This window comes from Anolis carolinensis, chromosome 4, assembly GCF_035594765.1.
Source record: "Anolis carolinensis isolate JA03-04 chromosome 4, rAnoCar3.1.pri, whole genome shotgun sequence".
Taxonomy (NCBI): domain Eukaryota; kingdom Metazoa; phylum Chordata; class Lepidosauria; order Squamata; family Dactyloidae; genus Anolis; species Anolis carolinensis.
Genome location: NC_085844.1, coordinates 65,787,910 through 65,805,426, shown reverse-complemented (window position 1 = coordinate 65,805,426; position 17,517 = coordinate 65,787,910). Strand labels below are relative to the sequence as shown.

General features: G+C 38.3%; 1 protein-coding gene across 1 annotated transcript in view; it reads left to right on the top strand.

Moving 5' to 3' along the window:
* Nucleotides 1-10,302: 10,302 nt before the first annotated feature.
* LOC100567780 (cadherin-19) overlaps nt 10,303-17,517 on the top strand; it is an 88,551-nt gene continuing 81,336 nt past the window's right edge. Inside the window, exon 1 of the mRNA XM_003219698.4 lies at nt 10,303-10,556. The gene's annotated coding sequence lies outside the window, so the exon portion shown is untranslated. The remainder of the gene's footprint in view (nt 10,557-17,517) is intronic.

Genomic DNA, 17,517 nt, shown 5'->3' with positions numbered 1-17,517 from the left:
TTTTCTTGATGTTGTAGGCCAGGTTATTTAGTTGTCAATCCTGAGTCTTGGGAATATTCTTAATGGTGAGAGACTCTCCCAGTGTCTTCGACTGTCATTCCTCTAACCACTGAGTAGGAGACACCCAGCCAGACACAACTCTATTGTGCCCTAGCACAACAGCTGGTGAGACCCCTCCCAGTGTCTTCAACTGCCATTCCAGTGGCCACTGAATGGGAGACACCCAGCCAGACACAACACCATCATTTCCTGGATCAGAAGATGATGAGAGCCCTTCTCAGTGTCTTCAAATGTGACAGCCTGTTATCTTGTCCAATTGAAAAGCACGGGGTATTTTTAAAATCAACAACAAAACACTTGAATATTAAAATGTTTATTTTCACCATTGTTCTAAAACCTCATGAATGATGGATGATGACATGGATTAGGGAGTTCAGATTTACTGAAGTCATGGTCCACAAGACTATAAATAAAATAGTATGTGAATTATTTAGTTTGCTGTCATCATGAGGAAAACAGAAAAATTACCTTGGATTGAAAAGAGAAAAAGGTGGCACCTATGGAGAAATGATGGACAGATTAGAAGAGAGACGATCTCAAGGATTCTTTAAAAAGCATATCCTCTCTCCATCCCAACTACCATAGCTTTAGTCTTGGAGGGAGAAATGAAGCATCAATATCTGCTGGATTTAATTTAATTTCTTTGTGCCATTCCTTTTTCCTTCTCCATTGCATCTTATTTAGGTTGTAAGCCTGAGGATAAATTAGCAATTGGTAAACTGCTCCAAGAGCCTTTGTGGCTGAAGAGCAGGATATAAATTCTCTAAATAAATAAGCACAATGATTTGATTAGACAACTGATTAGCTACACGAGGCTAAGGAAAGAACAAAAGGAGTTAAGATAAAGCTACAAACTAGCCTGCTCTGCCATCTCAGTTGTGCAAGGAAGGCTTTTGATAAGGCCCTCTGCTGACAATCTACTAAAACATATTGATATGTGCTGATATGGGCAAGACTATGATAAAGTGCATATGCCCATTAATATGCTTACCATGTAGCATATACTGCTAAGATTTAGCAATTGTCAAGGTGATGAACCCTTGGAAAATATGAAAGAGGAAGAAGAAGAAGAAGAAGAAGAAGAAGAAGAAGAAGAAGAAGAAGAAGAAGAAGATGATTATGGACAAATGGTTACATTAAATGGTTTAGAAAGATCATTTTCCTTTATGTGTAAACTATTACTAAGCCTGCTAAAGAGATACAGAAAGGTAAAAGCAGTTGCTTTAAACATATTTTAACGAACCTTTTGATAGCCATACAATATGAGGTGATCTAATATATGGAATCTGTCATACATGCAATGAAACATAATGTAATGAAGCTTACCATGCAGACAGTGATATGTCTTGTGTTTCTTCCTAAGAATATGTCTATATACCTACAAGTACATATAATAAGCAGTCTAAATAGTACCAAAAACCTGCTCATTTCCCATAGAAATATCCTGTTAATCTTAAGGATGCTTAAGAATTTCTTGGCCTGCCTGTTCTAACCACCACCATAAATTGGGTAATCAAGAGATACAAGCCCCCGTGGCGTAGTGGACTAAAGCCTTGTGACTTGAAGGTTGGGTTGCTGACCTGAAAGCTGCCAGGTTCGAATCCCACCCGGGGAGAGCGCGGATGAGCTCCCTCTATCAGCTCCAGCTCCATGCGGGGGCATGAGAGAAGCGTCCCACACGGATGGAAAAAACATCAAAACATCCAGGCATCCCCTGGGCAACGTCCTTGCAGACGGCCAATTCTCTCACTCCAGAAGCGACTCATGTTGCTCCTGACACGGAAAAAAAAAGTTTGATGATGGAATCCCATGTAAAATCCATATTATCTGACAATTGACAAGGACTCTCAGTCCTCTAACTTTAGGAGATAGGTGTAGGTTAGTCATGCTAATTTCACTGGCCAGTGGAAAGGCCGATTAGGAAAAGGGATTTGGCCTGTGCTGAATGGGGTAACACTCTCTGTGAAATTGAAGGCTCATAGCTAGGATATTCCCCCAAATTCATACTGAGCATGAATACTTAAATTTCAGTGTTGTCCAGGGGTACAATTACTCATTTAAGACTAATATGCTAGCTACAACCATTTTATGAAAAGTCCAGATCTGGCTATAGTAACACATGCCTTGGTAACATCACATTAGGACGACTGTAATGTACTCTACATGGGACTGCCTTTGTAAACTTTTCATCATCATCATCATAATAATGATAATAATAATAATAATAATAATAATAATAATAATAATAATAATAATGGGGGCTCACAATGCAGGGCAGAAAAAAAACTGGCAAAAGAAGGCTCTCCATGGACAGTTCCTGGGAAAAATTGAGAGCAAAATTGACATGGAAAAAACATGGATGTGGCTCACAAATGGAACTTTGAAAAAGGAGACCGAGGCCCTGATTCTTGCAGCCCAAGAACAAATGTCATCAAAGACAGAACTGAAAAGTCAACGAAAGGACCCAAGTGTAGACTCTGCAAGGAAGCAGATGAAATAATGGATCACATCCCCAGCTGCTGCAAGAACAGCATGCAGACAGATTACAAGCAGAGGCATAATACCGTTGCTCAAATGATCCATTGGAACTTGTGCCACAAGTACCATATTTCTGTGACAAAGAACTGGTGGGATCACAAGCCTGAAAAAGTTACAGAAAACAAACACGTCAAGCTACTCTGGGACTTCTGAATTCAGAGGTTTGAAGCACAATACTCATGACCTCACAATCATGTTAAAAACCAAAGTATGGGTCGTCAATGTTGTAATCCTAGGTGACAGCAAGATTGAAGAGAAGCAACTGGAAAAGCTGACACAATATGAAGATCTAAAGATTGAACAGCAAAGACTCTGGCACAAGCCAGTTAAAGTGGCCCCAGTGGTGATCGGCACACTGGGTGCATTGCCTAAAGACCTTGACTTGCACTTAAACACAATCGGTGCTGAAAAAATTACCCTCTGTCAGCTGCAAAAGGCCACCCTACTCGGATCTGCACACATTATTCATCGATACATCACACAGTCCTAGACACTTGGGAAGTGCTTGATGTGTGATCCAATACAACAGCTAGCATAGTGATCTTGTTTGCTGTCTACTAATTTTGTTGTGTATCAAATAATAGTTAATCATAATAATTTATATTCCATCCCCTCTCCACAAGGACTTGTGGGGCCCACAACAGAATCGAGTCACAATACATTTATAAGCAGAAAACAAAAAGACAAGACATCATATATAACCAATAATAATTTTTTTTAAAATGATATCAGAATAAGTAAATACACGGGTTAAAAACTGTACTGGGTTTAAAAACATATTGCACTGCAGAGGCAAATCCAGTGAAAATGTCATCAGGTCTAGAATGCTTTAGTTAGAATGCTGACTTCATATAATTCCCTTGTTGAAACACTAGTTGTTTTTGATTCATTTTGAAACAAATCCAAAGTGCTGATCATAAGCTGTCAAATCCTATATGGCTTAGGTCTGGACTATCTGAAGAACAGTGTCTCCCTATATAAATCTGCCAGAGTCTATAAATCCTGAAAGGTGGGTTCTGAGGTGCGATATAAGTGCAATTTACACTATTTCTTGTGCACAGTCTTCTGTTCGCAAGACTGTCAGGAAATAAGATGACACAGTAATGCTTTACCACAGGGATCCCCAAAGTAAGACCTAGGGGCCTGTGCAGCCCTGCAAGATCATTTACCCCTGCCCTAAAGTCTGAAATAACTTGAAGGCACATGACAGTAATAATCTTAATTATTAATTATGTCATCAGCCAAAAGCAGGCCCATACTTCCCATTGAAATACTGGTAAGTTTATGTTGGTTTAAGTTGTTCTTCCTTTTAAGTACTGTTTTGTTCTTTGGCGATTTTTTATTTTTTGCATTACAAATAAGGTATGGGCAGTGTGCATTGGAATTTGTTATTTTTTTTTAAAACAATAGTCTCCCCCCCCCCCCCCCCGCAACAGTCTGAGGGAATGTGAACTGGCCCTCTCCTTGAAAAGTTTGCAGACCCCTGCTTTACCAGATTAGATCTTGAATAACATTGGACATTTGCAATCTCAGAAGGTCCTACCACAGTTGTTGTTGTTGTTGTTGTTGTTGTTGTTGTTATTAACTTCATTTCTATCCCGTTCTTCTCACCCCACAGGGGACTCAGAGTGGCGTACAACATACATTTAGGGAAAAATTCAATGCCACATTATACAAAGCAAATAAAACATTACAAAAATCAATAGAAACAATCAACATATAAATACAATTTGAAACCATTAACATTAAGATATTAAAACATAAAAATATAAAAACAGCATCTAGGTACCCCTCCCCCCCCCCCCCCAATGATCTTAAGGTCTTCTTTGGCTCTCTTGGATGCTAATATGACTAATATGTGGGGATTGGCTAATATGTGGGGATAATTCCTATATTGTGTCACTAAAACACTCAACAGAATGCCTACAATTAAATATACCTTGTTTTACCTGACTAATATAAACATGCTAATGGGTTGAGCCAAGAAATTCTGTAGACACCAAAAAGGATAGCAGAAGTTTGATCTTTAACATCAACTTCAAGACCGACCTTCCCAATACCTTTCCCATTCATTCTCAGCCTCCTTTGCAAAGTTATAATAGTTATAAACAGTGGATTTAATGCAATTGTAGATGGCTCACATAAAAGCTTTCCTACTCATTTTCTCACAAGGGAGCAATTAAAGCAAGAGGAAGCAATACAAATTGCTGTCTGCAGACGGTTTGCTCAGTAGAACTGTAGTAAATGGGGGATCTCTTAATCTTTAGACCTTCCCAGGTGGCTCTCTTCATACTAAAAAAGATAGTTACTTTCTTAGTAGGCAGCAGTGGTTATAGAAAGTGGTTCCACTTTATAGGTATATGGTGATTATGGGTGGATTGTAATTTATGATGAGGAAAATGTACAAGGCTGCTTGAAGGCTTAGGGCTGGGGGAAACAAAAGAAATACTGCCCCTAGTCTGGAGCACAACTTTCAAATATACATAGTTTGAAGTCTAAGATATGCAAACTTTTAATGGTTAACACCACCACTGGTGAATTTTACTTAGCGAAAGGACAGTATTTTTGGAGCTCTTTCAAAGCTGTTTTACATTTATTCCCAATGATCAATCCCCGTTAGTAGTATATCAAATATGTTATGAACAAACTTCAGTTTTCTAAAAATCTTTATAACGCAGTCTCACACACTATACATAATCTAAAAAGAGAGCTGAGACTCCCTCAAATCCAGTAATGTGTCCATTCTCACCCCATAGGGAATGAAAGCTACTGCACACAGTTTAAAGCCAGAGTATAAAAGTACTTTAAAGCAGTTATCATGTTATATCTAGGGAGTCAAAATGAGGTGGCAGTTGAATTCTAGACTGAAATTCCAGGAGACCAGAATTCAAATCCCCTTCTCAGCCTTGGAAACTCAATGGGTAACCTTGTCATGTCACATTGTCTAAGGGCCCTTCCACACAGCCATATAATGCAGAATAACAAGGTAGAAAATCCCACAATATCAGCTTTGAACTGGGCTATCTGAGTCTACATTGCCATATATTCCAGTTCAAAGGAGAAAATGTGGAATTTTATTCAGCTGTGTGGAGGGGGCCCCAGCCTTAGCGTATGGTAATGACAAACCTTCTATGAATAAACACGAAAATCCTATGGTAAAGTTGCCATAATCAAAGTTGACTTGAGGAACATCTATGTCATATATGCGTCATGGTACATCATGAGTGTTATGAGTAATGTATGTTTCACAGAAGCTCTCTCTGTGTGTTTCTCCTTCCTCCTCAATTTCATTTCTCCTATTTTTGCCTATATTTTTTTTACATCTTTTAGTTATTTCTTTAATTCTCTCCTAGGTTATCCACAACCATGAATGGATAAAAGTATTCAGATCCTTGATATCACCTGTCTGTGTCCCATGCCATTTCACCTCAAGTGTAGTACTAGTAAGGAGATATCCTGTGCAAGTATACTATACTTACCGTGTTTCCCCGAAAATAAGACCTCCCCAAAGAATAAGACCTAGCAGGGGTTTGGGGGGATTGCTAAATATAAGGCCTCCCCTGAAAGTAGGACCTAGCAACTAAGGCTGCAGCAGAGTTCCATTGGGAAGCATGTCTGCGGGGCAGAACCAGCACTCATTCATACACCGGAGGGAGGGAGGGAAAGTGCTTGCTTTCTGTGCCTCCCTCCCTCCCTGCCTTGCCTTTCCTTGCCTGTCCCCCAGCCGAGGCTTGAAGAACCTTCCGTGGCTGCTGCCGTTTCTTCCTTCCTTCCGTCTCCCTCCTGGCCATGCTGCCTTGCTTCCCAGAGGCTGCTGATTGGCTCCTGGAGCCAGGGCAAGGGAGGGTGGGAGGGAGGGAAGGAAGAGGGCTTTCGTCCTGCTGCTTTCGCTCCTTAAAGGTACAGGACGCATTGGGATTCTCCTCTCATCTTCCTATCCTATGCCATGAAACTGATTATTTTATACTATTATTCTATTGCCATATTATTATCATCATATTCTGTTACTATTATTATATCCCATTATTATATTATCCTATTAATATATTTTAAATCATTATATTATATTTTTCTATTATTATTATATCATTATATTATTATTCTATTATTATTCTATTATATTTTCATATTATTATATTATTCTGTTATTATTAAATTCCATTTTATATTACCCTATTAATATATTTTATATCATTATATTCTATACTATTATTCTATTATATTATCATATTATTATTTTATTATTATTAGCATATTCTGTTATTATTATTATATTCCATTTTATATTATCCTATTAATATATTTTATATCATTCTATTCCATTCTATTATTCTATTCTATTATCCTATTATTATATTATGCTATTCTGTTATTATATCCCATTATTATATTATCCTATTAATACCATATTATTATCATTTTCTGTTATTATTATATCCTATATTATATTATCTCATTAATATATTGTATATCATTATATTATTATTATATTATTATTATTATATTATATTATTCATCATTCATGACTACATTGAAACTAGAATATAGAGATATCAGCATGGAAACCTTGTGAAACCTAAATTGCAAGAGGTACCATAGATTGTTGTACATGTAAATAATGGTAGTAACAAGAAATTCTTGATAGGATTCATAGTTTGTCTGGTTATGCTGGTTTGTGATGACAACTACTTTACAGTATATAATAAATGTTCATTTTCTTGTTCAACAATAAATGTGAGCTCTTCTTCATGGAAAAATAAGACATCCCCTGAAAATAAGACCTAGTGCATCTTTGGGAGCAAAAATTAATATAAGACCCTGTCTTATTTTCGGGGAAACAGGGTAGACACTTTATCAAGTTCCATCAATAACTTCTGAATAGGGGTTCCATTATTTGCTGACTGATGACAAATGCCAGGTACAATCAATGTGTGAACTAATGGCTCAGCATTGTTTAGATGCAATCACAACTGTAGCACCGACTTGAAATGTAACCTTCCTTTCAGTAGACATCATGTAGAATATGATCCTTCATGTAGCAGGCTCATATGCATCTGAACAGGCAGATGCTCAATAAGGTCGACTAGCAACATTAAATGTATATAGGAGTGTTATCTTAGTGCTCTGCACAAAACCTAAATGTATTTCTCCTCCTTCTTCTGTATGTTCAAATCATTATGACAACCCTAAATTGAACCTATTGTGGGGATTTTCTTTGCAAGAGAGGTTTTACCTTTTGCCTTCCTCTGAAGTGCAGTGAATGTGATTTTCCCAAGGTCACCCAGTGTTTTTCCATTGCCGACAGCTGATTTGAGCCCTGTTCTCCAGAGTCATAGGAGATTACCGCATAAGAGTTGAGGTGCACATTAGTAAGGCAAAGGTTTTCCCTGACGTTAAGTCCAGTCATGTCTGACTCTGGGGGTTGGTGCTCATCTCCACTTCTAAGCCGAAGAGCTGGCGTTGTCCGTAGACACCTCCAAGGTCATGTGGCCGGCATGACTGCATGGAGCGCCATGACCTTCCTGCCGGAGCTGTACTTATTGATCTACTCACATTGGCATGTTTTCGAACAGGAGCTGGAGCTAACAGCAGCCGCTCCCGCCGCTCCCGGGGTTTGAACCTGGGACCTTTCGGTCTCCAGCTCAGTGCTTTAACGCACTTCGCCACCGGGGCTCCTTTGGGGTGCACATTAGCAGCTCCTTAACCACAATTGGAAACACCCCTAATTGCTTGACATTGTCTCAAAATCACTTTAAACCAGTTCTTAAGAGATTGTTAGGCTTTCTATAAGTGGGGAACTCCTGTTAAATAGCCCCAAGAAAGCTCTTTCTTCCAGTATTGGCAATGGTGTGATTAGTCAAAAGTGCTGCTGCAGTGAGTTTCAAGAATGCATATTCTTGAAGGCGTACTATGGTTGTCAATTTCTTCCAGTTTGCTTTTCCATCCCCAAGCTACTGGGCACTCCACTTCTGGAGATAGATGAATAGGACTTCTGGCTGCATAGCCATAACTTCCCGCATTTGCCCTGTTCACTTCCTTTCAATTTTTATGCCCTGAAACTACACAGTCATATGGATTTCCTTTGTTGCATTAGTGTTTCCTTGGTGCTTGCAAGGCTTCAATTTTTTTTTGAAAGGTTTTAGCTTCCGTAAGCCTCTGCACCCCAAAACATTGTTTGACACGGATAAGGACATCATCCTCTTACAAAATGTACTAATGAGAACATGTCTGAAAATTGCAGAATGCATCTATATTTTTAATGTATTTGGTGGTACAGTGCTTGTGTACTTGGAAAATCTGGAAAAGATTTACCTGCTAATTCACTCAGTGATGGAGACATCACTGAGTGAATTAGCAGGTAAATCTTTTCCAGATTTTACACAATTGTTCAATACTATGGAATCCTGAGAGTTGTAGTTTTGGAAGGTCTTCAACCTTCTCTGACAAAGAGTGTTGGTGCCTAACCAAACTACAAATCCAGGATTTCATAGCACTGAGTCATGTTCATTAAAGTAGTATCAAACTACATTAATTCTTCAGTGTAGACACACACTTAGTTCTTGTTTAAAAAGAAAACTGGAATTAACATGTCATAGCAATAGCAATTAACATGTCTCAGACAGGTCCCTACATTGGCAGTCTTCAGAAAGAACTTGAAGACCTGGCTGTTCCAATGTGCCTTCCCAGATTAATAGGAAATGTCCAATACCAAGTCCCATAAGCACTTTATTAGAATTAAGATCGCATATCGCACTCTGCACTTGCCCTATAAGCCTTATATATCACCTGTCACATCAGCACTTTTAATCTTGTACCCATTACTCTGGCCCGGCCCAGTTCTATTGTGTTTTAGCATATTATTATTGCTTGTGGTTTATACTGTTTTAATTCTTTTAATTTGCCTTTGTTTTGTATTGTTATATTGTGTGTTGAGGCCTTGGCCTTTGTAAGCCGCATCGAGTCCTTCGGGAGATGCTAGCGGGGTACAAATAAAGTTTAATAATAATAATAATAATAATAATAATAATAATAATAATAGTATAAAAGGAGAAAATGTTTTTTGTACTATTATATAAATGCAGTCCTAGATAACAATTTGTCTGACCAACAAATATAGCAACCAGGACCCTAACTGTGATTTATTTCATTATTTTTATTAGTTATTAGCTTGTTCATTTATGCTATCCAACAGTGGGACTCAAGGTGGCTTACAACATGATAAAAACAGTACAGAGCATTTTACTGATAAATCAGATTTGATATTTCATTCAAATACATCTGCTTAGAATGAGATACAATCAGTTTGGCTTGCAAACTCAAACACAAATTTTTATTTACAGTGGATCCACATAACTGGGAGGAAAAACATAGTGTATAACAAGTTTGAAACATTTGACAAGCTACTATTTCAGGGCAAAAAAGAAAAAGCTGTGGTCTGTTGTTGCTGCTTTTTAAAATACTATAGAGCTATGCCTTTATGCTTTGTATATTGTGTGATATGTATGATTGACTGATCTTTAAATGCAGAGTTTATCCCTTTTATCATTTCATCTCTTGACATTTGTCGTGTTTTTCACCCTAAAGTAAGGGGAGGAATAATAAGAAAAGGAAGGAGGAAATCCAATTTGTGCTTTCCTCACTAGAGCCATCCTGCTACATTTTAATTCTGGGTTCAGTCTGAACATCATAGAAGCATTATGATGCTTTGCACAAAAGAGTCTGTGTTTTACTAGGAACACCCAAAATAGCAAGCAGTAAGCACTGACACACTGTGAGTTTTCAAACCCCAAAAATGTAAGTGCCTTTTCCTGGCAGGAAATAGTTGCTTGCAAATGCTTTGGGGAAGCCGAGAAGTCAAAAGAATTTTTCTTTTCTTTCATCAAATGTTTAAGACTTCTTATATTTTATTTTTTGTATTGTTCATATTTCTAAAGCTAGGAGGTCCTGGTGCTACAGAGGTAAGTTTTTAATACTTTTTTTTTAAAAAAAGAAATATCTGTACTAGTGTTAATACAAAAAAATCAAATAGCTTTCAATAGGCTAGCACCATAATTTTGAACAAATTCTCTTCGAAGTGACATCTATTGATTTAGATGAAGACTAAGAAACATGTTTTGTATCAAAGTGAAAATCTTTTCTTATTGCTATTTAACTCCATAAGGCTTTTGAAGTACAAAGTGAGCTATTATCTTACTCTCTTTACTTCTCTCTTTCTTTCTCCTCCCAAGGATTCAATTACATTTGACTGTCTCTAGTGTAGGTGCGCAAGCATGTTGTTGCCTTTGTTTTTAACAGGCATGATCTATAAAGTGATTATTTATTTATTTGGTCTCACCGGCATCTTAAATCAAAGATGTTTTGAAAACAATATTAAACATTTTGGGCCAAAGATTGTAACAGGATGAAAAATGGCACTGACAAGAAATTATCTTTACATCTGTGTAAAGTATCAAATAAGCCTGTCTTCTGTTTCAGTGATGCTATGTTTGCATAGATATTGTTAATGGGTCTTTCCCATGATTATGTCAAGATAAATAGACTGTACTGTACAGTCATCTTCAACTTTACATTAAATTTTAGTGTCAATATCAAAGATTGCACTTACTCATCTTGGGCTGCAATTCTGGGGAAATTGATTCAGAAATCACTTTCACTGAAATTAGTAAGATTAAGCTCTGAATAAATGTTAATACAATGGTGTTAGAACTATGTTCTTTTTCACGAAGTAATAATTTGTGTGTGTCAAAGATTTCTTAGGGCATTATTAACCTGTCTGAAGATACCACAGTTTGAAAGAAAATATACAGTGGTATTAGCTTTTAGTTTGTTTCATTCAAAGGATTTTTTGTTCAGTTGCATAGCTGTTGAAGAAATGGGTTCCCTGTAGTCTCTGAAAATTCACCCTGTAAGTCAGCACTTTTCTACAGTAGCGGTCAATTGCAGAAATTCACGCTTCTTTCATTTTGGTTTACAATAACATGCCAGGTAATCAAATGACTAAGATGTTGGAACAAAAACAAAACCCTGAAATAAAAATATTATTTTTATTAAATTGCAGAAGTGAAATGGACTTAAAATAAGTAACTCAACCAGTAGTGCAGTATACCATGAACATATTTAAATGGTTGGGAAATATACCACAATTAAAGCTTGGGGAATATTATTGACTCCATTTATATGCACAAGAATAATATTTTGTCAGGTAGGATGATGAATTAAGTCAGCAGAGGTGTCTTGAGGTACCCACACAATGACCGAAGTGTATAGATTAATATAAATGTAAACTTAACCTGAGTGTGTGTGTATGTGTGTGTATAAAGGCGTTTTATCTTTTCTAGCAGTGTTCAATACATACATTAGACTGCAATCCTGTGTACACGTAGAAAGATTAAGCCTCATTGAATTTAGGCACAGAATTCTTGCAATCGTTCTAAATATTTCTCCTTGTACAAAATTACATTCCCAGCCTTTACTGTCTGTAAAAGCAGTAATGTTTGGAAGTTGTTCAAAGTAAGTTTAAAAGAACTTCCAGTATAGCACAAAAAATCCCAGGCATGGCAAGAGTGCATTTTAGAAGTACATTTTTCTATTAGGTATTTGCAACAAATCTAACAACCAATATGCACTAGAGTCATAGAAAGAAAGAAAGAAAGAAAGAAAGAAAGAAAGAAAGAAAGAAAGAAAGAAAGAAAGAAAGAAAAGAAGGAAGCAGATACACTACACCTTCCAAGCTGCCATTTATATGCTTACTACATAAATATAACTTGATACACATTGTGCCCTGAAGTAGTTTTTGAAAATTAAAATAAAATAAAATTTTGGCTGGAATTCTATTGGTACACTACATTAGCACATGCACATTTCCACAGGGTTATGCACTGGTGATGAAGGAAGATGGAAAATAACTAAGATCCTATATCATGGGGTATCTCTGCCCAAATGTTTCTGCGTCCTTACTATCCCTACTCTATTTGTGGTCAAATCCCAGAAAGAGCTGCTGCCACTTATAAATGGGAATGAGAGGGAAGGAGGAGATTCAGACCATGAAGCAGGGGTCCCCAAACTAAGGCCCGGGGGCCGGATACGGCCCATCGAAGCCATTAATCCGGCCCCCACGGCACAAGGGCGGAAGGGGGTTGGGCTAAATGACCCAAAGGGTCTCTTCTTCTCTTACAACCCTTATTATTATTATTATTATTATTATTATTATTATTATTATTATTATTATTATTATTAATAATAATATTGAGGCTGGCAGGCCATCTGTCAGGGGTGCTTTGCTTGTGCTTTTGGTGCACAGAGGCAGAAGGGGATTGGACTCAATGGCCCAAGGGTTTATTATTATTATTATTATTATTATTATTATTATTATTATTATTATTAACATTGATGCTGGGAGGCCATCTGTCAGGGGTGCTTTGCTTGTTCCTTTTGTGCACTAAGGCAGAAGGGGATTGGACTCAATGGCTCAAGGGGTCTCTTCCAATCCTTATTATTATTATTTAATTATTATTGCTCGGTGGCTAACTATAGTCCGGCCCTCCAACGGTCCAAAGGATCGTGAACTGGCCCCCTGTTTAAAACGTTTGGGGACCCCTGCCATGAAGTATCAACTGGAAATGAAGGTACTTTCACAGATAGTTTGCATCCTTCTTTTTCTTCTCCTGGGAGCCCAGAGCAGCCATATTTTAATGGTCTGAATTGTCTCCCCTTGCTTCCCACTGTTGAGAAGCAACAGCGGCAAGGCTTGACAGAAACCAGGGGGCTGTTTTGAAAAGACAGTATGGCTCTGCATCTTGTCCCAAAAGGGAGATGCACATTCTTACATGTCTGCAAATCACTAAGAGGATCCCAAGCCGATATCTATTCTCTCTTTCCTGCATGGCAGATGGTTGGACTAGATGGCCCATGTGGCCTCTTCCAACTCAGTGTATTTATCCATTGCTGTACTTACTTCATGGTCACTGCACATGCCTATTTTTCCTTCTGCCATCACTGCTCATGATGCTTTAACACAATTCCAGTCAGATTTTAAAATTTGTTTGAATGAAACTGCATATAAGTATGCTCTGTTGCTTGAATAATTATTCTTATTTGAAAATCTGTTATTTTCATCATACTTTTATTTTCAGACTATTAAGGAAGCATTTGTTCTAGTAGAAGGACATTATTGTATTACTATTCCTGTAAACATACTAATCTAGCTACTTTAGGATAAATATATTTTTAAGCTTATTTAAAAATAAATATTGAAGACAAAAGCCCTCCTCAACCAGTGTGGACTCCGATAACCCAGTTTAAAGCAGATATTGTGGGATCTTCTGCCTTGATATTCTGGGTTATATGACTATGTGGAAGGGGCCTAAGAAGTAAATCCTATTGTGTCCAATAAAGATTCAATAGAACTTCCTTCTTAGTACATTATGTTTGAGACTACAGCCTTGGGCATCTGCTGCAAGGCATTCTAATTTCCATACTTCCCTTCACATTGAAAGAGTTTTAGTTCAAGTTATTTTCTGATTCCATATTAAACTTTCCCAAAAGAGCAATATTTACATACATTGCATGCATCTTCCCCTTAGTTCAAGAGCATTTTATTTGCTGTCATTAATATATTTGCCTCCATATACAACCAGCACAATTTGCCTCTCCATGACATTTTGTAATATTATTCGTGCATTTCATGGGTCATACTCTTTATGAAAATTACTAGGAATTCCAGCTATATAACGAGCTGGCATTTGAATCCAATTCAGTTTGTATGTTAAATTTGTTGTAAAGAAAGGGGAATAGTTTGTTATGGTTATCTTCCATACCTATATTGACTGCATTTTTTTCATTTCATTGGCATGTCATATAGAAATCAAAACAAATTTTATTGCATGGTGGGATAACATTTAAATGAATCCTAATTCAGGAATAAAAGTATAAAAATAGCTATACCGAATGGGACAAAAAGTTGATGTAGTCTGGCATCAGTTTTCAGTCATACCTGTGTGTATTTTGAAGTAACTGGTATACTGACTCTCATTAATGTCCAACCATAGAATGCAGGTCTCAATACTTTATAAATGAGACCAAAACCTTCAGGTCACCCTCAAAGGTAAACTCTGTCCCCACCCTGCATGTCTCAGGACCTATAGGGTTCAAGCTTCATCAGAGGAAATATGAAGTTATATACTAAAGTCTTACATTCTCTCTTTGGTGCTTACCAAATGGCAGACTATTTACAAACACAGCCTTCAGCCCAAAAGCAACCAGAAAACCCATAATGCACCATGGATGGGCGGATGACAAAGATGAAGGGGCAGTCAGGCCTTAAATAACCTATGATCTTACCTTATCACATGCTGCATTCCACCATATGCAAAGCCTTCTGGCCTCTGACCATGGAGACCATACCCTCTCTGCAGTGATTTTCACATTGTAGAGATAATACATGGGTACACGTTAGAGAACCTCATTGCACTAGAGTTTGGATCTACTTTAAATCCACTTTAGGGAGGGGGCTCTAAACAGCTCAGCCAAACAGGTCTTGGGCCTCACCAAACTTCAAACCCCAGAATTCTGCAGGTGGCAGAAACTGGATTTAAAGTGGATTCATGCTCTAGTGTGATGAGGTAGTAAGTCATTCCTTCTGTGTGAATTTCCTTTATGTGAAATGCCCTGCCTAGCTTTTCGGGCAGGGATGTTGCAGCGGTGGGCACTCTCCAGCCCGCCACTGCTTCTGGAGGCTCCTTCCCAGGAGCCTCCTGTGGCAGGCATGTTTCACACACCTTGGCTGGCTGGTCGGCCAATCATTGGTGGGCCCCACCCCACCCTTTGATTGGCTGGGCAGGGCTCCTGTTTTGATCTGCTGGCAGCCTATTTAAGGCTGGGCTGGGCCACTCCCCAGCCAGTGCTTTTTCCAGGGTGGAGTGTCTGGTGGCTTACCAGGAGTGCAGCAGTAATGGTGTCCCGGTATGGTACCGGTTGGTAAACAGCTACACCCCCTGGAGTGGTTAAGTGGTATCAGTCAGGAGTGAGTACTGATTCCTGATCCAGGACCCATGCACACTGACCAACCCATGAGACTACAGCTAGTTCCACACAGAGGAAAGGGCCAGTCTGACCCAGGTTTTAAAAACCCGGGTCAGACCAGACTTCTGTCCCCACATTGGCAAAAATCCCAGGATTTCCTTGGGAGGTGTCCAGATGCCTAGCCAGACCTTCTGGCAGAGCACCCAGACACCAACAACCCCCCCCCCCCCAAGAAGCCTTAAAAAATAAAAATTACTTACCCAGCTGCCATTACCCTGCAACCCCCCCCCCCCCCCTTTCTCTTGGTGCATCATTTTTACACACTAGGAGAGAGCCTGCAGCAGGGTAATGGCAGCCAAGTAAGTATTTTTTTTTTTACTTTTAAAGGCATTGTAGGGAGTTTGGGGGAGGGGTGGGGACTGTGTTGGGGTTTTTAGGCTCCAGGATCCCAGAAATCCAGAGATGTGATCTCTGGGCCCAATCCACACAACACCCACACCTCCAAAGGCATGGGTCTTTCCAGGTGTCAAATTAATTTGGAACAAAGCAGGGTTTCCTGCTTTGTGCTTAATGAGGCATCCTTTGTATGCTTTAGGTAAAAACACAGGAGTACATGCATTTTGCAAGCTGTCTGGATGTGCCTTACATCTTATGGTAATGAGAACTTTGTGTATATGCACTTTCTTTATCTGTCCTGAACCACCCACCTGAATGATATAACTTCAATTCAAATATTAGATCGGAACAAACCTTTCCCTACAAACATTCTTCATGCTATGCATATGCTTGCAGACTTTCATAGAGTGTTTTTTCAAGGGAAGCATGACTGAACATACTTAAATGTTGTGCCCTTTACCCCAAGAGTTTCTCCAATACCATAGTAATTTGGAATGAAATAAATGTTTTTTTCACTGATATTTCCTCAGCTCTGCCACAGCTTTTTGAAGCTCAGTGACCATAGCAGCATTTCACATACTAAGTAAAATATTTATACATTTGAATAAGGCACTTTTATTTTCATTATCATATAGTGGTAGTTTTCAAATTTCCTTTTTCAATTATGTCCAGATGACATACACTGGAATGGCATTTCAGTGAGCCAACCGTCACAACTCCTCCTTGGGTCAGTAAAGGCCACTCAGTACTCACCCTTGTATATAAGGTGACTTTTTGCCCCAGTGTGAATCACTTTACATTTGTTAATTCATAATTCATAAATAGAAATGTTGTGGCTGTTTTGCATTTACCACCCAAAAATCAGTTCACCAACAGTCAGGGAAACCCATTTGACAACAAGAACAGATAGATGAGATTTCTGAGCAATTTGCAAGCACTGTGTGCACATTTCAAGACGCATCAGGAAACTGTACTGCATATACAGTATTCCCTCACTACTTCACGGTTCGCTTTTTGCAGATTTGCTGTTTTGCGGTTTTTCAATAAACTCTGAAAGAATATTATAAATCATAAAAAATTACAATTTACAGCCTAAGGAAGGGAGGAAGGAGAAGCCAAAGGGAGAGAAAAGGAGCCCAAGTGGCAACAGGAGGAGAAGGAGGCAATTTATCAACACACAATTGGTTGATAAAGACTTAAAATAGTGTATAACTACTAAAATAATATATAAATATTAAAATAAATATAGCGTCCCTACTTCACGGATTTTCACTTATTGCTAGTGGTCCTGAAACGTAACCCCCATAATAAGTGAGGGAACAATGTATTCCTTTGGGATCTTTGCACAAAAAATATTGTTTCTAAAAATAAAGTTCACAGCTTTTGCACAACCACACCCATTTCTTCAAAATAACAGCCTAGGAGAGAGGCGGGGGAGTCTATACTGTTTTAAGGAACACACAGTTTTGACCAAAATGATGAATTTTATATGAAAGAAATGCA